Source organism: Entelurus aequoreus, linkage group LG01 (assembly GCF_033978785.1).
Source record: "Entelurus aequoreus isolate RoL-2023_Sb linkage group LG01, RoL_Eaeq_v1.1, whole genome shotgun sequence".
In the NCBI taxonomy this organism is placed as follows: domain Eukaryota; kingdom Metazoa; phylum Chordata; class Actinopteri; order Syngnathiformes; family Syngnathidae; genus Entelurus; species Entelurus aequoreus.
In genome coordinates, this window is record NC_084731.1 from 98221591 (window position 1) to 98227590 (window position 6000).

The following is a 6000-nucleotide window of genomic DNA, read 5'->3' on the forward strand; positions in this document are numbered from 1 at the left end:
ATGTGCTGCTGGCTCTCCAACTCCCTCTGCTGCCCCGTCGTTCTCGGCTGCCGCCCTTTTACACACTTGGAGGAGATTATATAATTGTGCCCAGGTGGGCGATGCACGCACCTGATACTTGTTACGGTGTCGATCCCGGCACGCCCCGCCTCGCCGCTGGCCCGCCGTCCACACCTCCTTGCCGCCATCTTGGAGTCCGCCCTGGCGTGCCCTGCCTCGCTGACGGTCTGCCGGCCACGCCTCCCCAAAATATTATATTTTTATATGATATGTACAATATATAACAAATCCCAATTACCATGTACAATATTACAGTATATGTAACAGCTGCAGCATAAAATAGAGAGTAAATCCAGCAGAAATTATACATTATAAACAAAGAGAGGTAACTAACATAAAAGCGGTCAGGTAATAGGCAGATATCATCTATCTATTTCTGTATGGCGAGTGATTATACAGCTGGATGGAGTGCGGAATGAAAGAGTTTTTGAATCCAACACTGTGGGAACGAAGCTGAAGGAGCCTGTTGGAGTATGAACTCCGCTGTCCCTCAATTGTCTGGTGGAGTGGATGGGCAGGATTGTCCATGATGGTGAGCAGTTTGTCCAGTGTCCTCCTGTCTCTCACTGACACAAACGCCTCCAACTGCGTGTGAATAGTTTGGCCGGCTTTCCGGATCAGTTTGTCAATCCGGTTTAAGTCCCTTTTGCTGGTGCTGCTCCCCCCAACAAACCACTGCAAAGTACAGGGCACTGGCCACAACAGACTGAAAAAAGATCTCCTACAGCTCGCTGCACACTAAAGGACCTAAAATCCTCAGGAAACATAGTCTGCTCATGTCCTTCTTGTATACAGCTTTGCTGTTGTCCTTCCAGTCCAGTCTGCTGTTCAAGTGGACTCTCAGAAACTTGTACTGCCCCACTACTGCCACCTCCCGGCCCTAGATTCGGATGGGCTCCACAGTGGTCATTTTCTTCTTGAAGTCGATGACCAGCTCCTTGGTCTTGTCCACATTAAGAAGCAGACGGTTCGCCTGAGACCACTCCACAAAGTCAGCGATCAGTGTTCTGTACTTCAATTCCTGTCTCTCACTGACACAAACGCCTCCAACTGCGTGTGAATAGTTTGGCCGGCTTTCCGGATCAGTTTGTCAATCCGGTTTAAGTCCCTTTTGCTGGTGCTGCTCCCCCCCAAAAAACACTGCAAAGTACAGGGCACTGGCCACAACAGACTGAAAAAAGATCTCCAACAGCTCGCTGCACACTAAAGGACCTAAAATCCTCAGGAAACATAGTCTGCTCATGTCCTTCTTGTATACAGCTTTGCTGTTATCCTTCCAGTCCAGTCTGCTGTTCAAGTGGACTCCCAGGTACTTGTACTGCCCCAATACTGCCACCTCCCGGCCCTGGATTTTGATGGGCTCTACAGGGGACATTTTCTTCTTGAAGTCGATGACCAGCTCCTTGGTCTTGTCCACATTAAGAAGCAGACGGTTCGCCTGAGACCACTCCACAAAGTCAGCGATCAGTGTTCTGTACTTCAATTCCTGTCTCTCACTGACACAAACGCCTCCAACTGTGTGTGAATAGTTTGGCCGGCTTTCCGGATCAGTTTGTCAATCCGGTTTAAGTCCCTTTTGCTGGTGCTGCTCCCCCCCAAAAAACACTGCAAAGTACAGGGCACTGGCCACAACAGACTGAAAAAAGATCTCCAACAGCTCGCTGCACACTAAAGGACCTAAAATCCTCAGGAAACATAGTCTGCTCATGTCCTTCTTGTATACAGCTTTGCTGTTGTCCTTCCAGTCCAGTCTGCTGTTCAAGTGGACTCTGTGGTACTTGTACTGCCCCAAAACTGCCACCTCCCCGGCCCTGGATTTTGATGGGCTCCACAGGGGACATTTTCTTCTTGAAGTCGATGACCAGCTACTTGGCCTTGTCCACATTAAGAAGCAGACGGTTCGCCTGAGACCACTCCACAAAGTCAGCGATCAGTGTTCTGTACTTCAATTCCTGTCTCTCACTGACACAAACGCCTCCAACTGCTTGTGAATAGTATGGCCGGCTTTCCGGATCAGTTTGTCAATCCGGTTTAAGTCCCTTTTGCTGGTGCTGCTCCCCCAACAAAGCACTGCAAAGTACAGGGCACTGGCCACAACAGACTGTAAAAAGATCTCCAACAGCTCGCTGCACACTAAAGGACCTAAAATCCTCAGGAAACATATTCTGCTCATGTCCTTCTTGTATACAGCTTTGCTGTTGTCCTTCCAGTCCAGTCTGCTGTTCAAGTGGACTCCGTGGTACTTGTACTGCCCCAATACTGCCACCTCCCCGGCCCTAGATTTGGATGGGCTCCACAGTGGTCATTTTCTTCTTGAAGTCGATGACCAGCTCCTTGGTCTTGTCCACATTAAGGAGCAGATGGTTCGCCCGAGACCACTCCACAAAATCAGTGATCAGTGTTCTGTACTCCAATTCCTGTGCCTCTCCGATACACCCGACCACAGCAGAGTCATCAGAGTATTTCTGCAGGTGGCAAAGACCTGGAACTATACTGGAAGTCTAAGGTGTACAATTACTATCGCACAAATATGTAACAAAGCAACCCCCTACATTCATATTTTTTTTCTGCAAGCTATATTTATATTTGTATTTCTTATTTGGACATTGCATTTGCCCGGACTATGTCTTACTGTGAGAATGAGAGCGAGCGACAGAGCATGAGAGAGAGAGAGAGAGAGAGAGCAGCTCAATAGCAAATCAGACAAATCTGCTAGCCTCTGTGCTGGTCTCAAAGGAGCAATAGAGAGAGTGCAGCGCCCCCTACTGTACAGTCGGCCTGTAGGGAGTCATCAAGAAAACTGGAAAAACCCCTTTGCGGCCACACTTGAAGTCCAATGAGAGCTATGTGAGCTGACTAACGTCCTTAATGGAGTAACATTCATCCACTTCCCAGATGTAGAAAACAAAATATATTCAACACTTTCATTCATTTAAATACTGTTTGTCTTCATTAGGGTCAGTAGTGAGCTGGTATATATAAATCTACCCAGCTTTCAGCACAAGGTTTACAACATGGACTGGTCCAAAGTTAGGCAGGTCACAAATAATCAATTTACAGTTAAATTCACACCAATGGGAAATGTTGAGTCCGATGAGCTTCAAGTGCATACTTTGGGGTTGTGAGAGGAAGCAGGAGTACCTTGAGAAAAAAAACTACACAAGCGTGTGGAGAACACGCAAACTCAGCGCAGATTGTTCTGAAGGATTGGGAGGCAGACATGCTAACTTCCAAGCCACCGTGCTACTCCATTAAATCATTACAGTCATCCCTCCTCACCACATTGTGCTCGAACTGTTGTGGCTCCACTCTATCATGGCTTTATTAAAATATTTTTAAGAATGTTCGTTAATTTAAATTAAGTAGAAATTGTCATCCTATTTATGTTTTAATAATAATAATAATAAAACCACTTTACATTGAGTAAACGACCTCAAAGTGCTACAGTGTATTAAAGAAAATACAAATAAAAAGATAATAAAAAATAAAGAAAAAGAAAAACTTCAACTAGCTAGAAATAGTATGCATATATCTAAAAAAAAAAGGCTTTTATAAAAAGAAGGGTTTTTAAGCCTTTTTTTAAAAGCATCCACAGTCTGTGGTGCCCTAAGGTGGTCAGGGAGAGAGTTCCACAGACTGGGAGCGGCGGAGCAGAAAGCCCGGTCTCCCATTGTTCGTAGCTTTGTCCTCGGAGGTTGGAGGAGGTTAGCCTGTCCGGAGCGGAGGTGTCGTGTGGAGGATTTGGGGGTGAGTAGTTCTCTGAGGTAGAGGGGGTTATTTCCATGGAGGCACTGGTGGGTTAGTAGGGACACTTTCAATTCAATCCTGAGTGGAACAGGAAGCCAGTGAAGGGATTTGAGAGTTTGTGTGATATGGTCATTTCATATGTACAGTATGTATGTATGTAGGTATGCATGTATGTATTCAACCGTGGGAGATTATGTAATTTCACCTAATTGAGTTAAAATGATTTTTTGCAAACCAGTAATTAGAATATGCAAATAATGTGCCGTTGTTGAGTGTCTGTGCTGTCTGGAGCTCGGCAGAGTAATTGTGTTGACAATCATTGGTACTTTAATCTTAATCTTAATACTCTTCCATACCAGTAGGTGGTAGGAGGCAGCATGCCGGTCAAAAGGTATGTAAACAGGAGGCGAGTGCCACTAAGAAAAAGGCATTGAAGCTTAGGGAAGGCTTTGCAGAACGAAACTAAAACTGAACTGGTGACATAATGTAAACAAAAACAGAATGCTGGACGACAGCAAAGACTTACAGCGTGTGGAGCAGAGAAGGTACATCTGTACATGACATGAAAATCAACAATGTCTACACAAAAAAGGATAAAAACAACTGAAATAGTCTTGATTGCTAAAACAAAGCAGGTGCGGGGAATAGCGCCCAAAGGAAGACATGAAACTGCTACAGGGAAATACCAACAAAACAGGAAAAGCCACCAAATCGGAGCGCAAGACAAGAACTAAAACACGACACACAGGAAAACAGGCAAAAAACTCAAAATAAGTCAGGGTGTGATGTGACAGGTGGTGACAGTACACCTACTTTGAGACAAGAGCTATATTGATGCATGCTTGGTTATGGTTTGAATTTATATCCAACAATTGCCAGAACAACTTTTTACTGTCTGATGAGTTTAATTTTGTAATGTTTTCTGCTGGTGGTGTGCCTCTGCATTTTTTCAATGAAAAAAATGTGCCTTGGCTCAAAAAAGGTTGAAAAACACTGCATTAGAGTAAAGTTTCTGACTTATTTTCTATTTTTATGTTGTGGTGAACCTCAGATTCAGAAAGAACAGTGTGGTTTTCGTCCTGGTCGTGGAACTGTGGACCAGCTCTATACTCTCGGCAGGGTCCTTGAGGGTGCATGGGAGTTTGCCCAACCAGACTACATGTGTTTTGTGGACTTGGAGAAGGCATTCGACCGTGTCCCTCGGGAAGTCCTGTGGGGAGTGCTCAGGGAGTATGGGGTATCGGACTGTCTGATTGTGGCGGTCTGCTCCCTGTATGATCAGTGTCAGAGCTTGGTCCGCATTGCCGGCAGTAAGTCGGACACGTTTCCAGTGAGGGTTGGACTCCGCCAAGGCTGCCCTTTGTCACCCATTCTGTTCATAACTTTTATGGACATAATTTCTAGGCGCAGTCAAGGCGTTGAGGGGATCTGGTTTGGTGGCTGCGGGATTAGGTCTCTTCTTTTTGCAGATGATGTGGTCCTGATGGCTTCATCTGGCCAGGATTTTCAGCTCTCACTGGATCGGTTCGCAGCTGAGTGTGAAGCGACTGGGATGAGAATCAGCAAGTCCGAGTCCATGGTTCTCGCCCGGAAAAGGGTGGAGTGCCATCTCCGGGTTGGGGAGGAGATCTTGCCCCAAGTGGAGGAGTTCAAGTACCTCGGAGTCTTGTTCACGAGTGAGGGAAGAGTGGATCGTGAGATCGACAGGCGGATCGGTGCGGCGTCTTCAGTAATGCGGACGCTGTATCGGTCTGTTGTGGTGAAGAAGGAGCTGAGCCGCAAGGCAAAGCTCTCAATCTACCGGTCGATCTACGTTCCCATCCTCACCTATGGTCATGAGCTTTGGGTTATGACCGAAAGGACAAGATCACGGGTACAAGCGGCCAAAATGAGTTTCCTCCGCCGGGTGGCGGGTCTCTCCCTTAGAGATAGGGTGAGAGGCTCTGTCATCCGGGAGGAGCTCAAAGTAAAGCCACTGCTCCTCCACATCGAGAGGAGCCAGATGAGGTGGTTCGGGCATCTGGTCAGGATGCCACCCGAACGCCTCCCTAGGGAGGTGTTTAGGGCACGTCCGACCGGTAAGAGGCCACGGGGAAGACCCAGGACATGTTGGGAAGACTATGTCTCCCGGCTGGCCTGGGAACGCCTCGGGATCCCCCGGGAAGAGTTGGACGAAGTGGCTGGGGAGAGGGA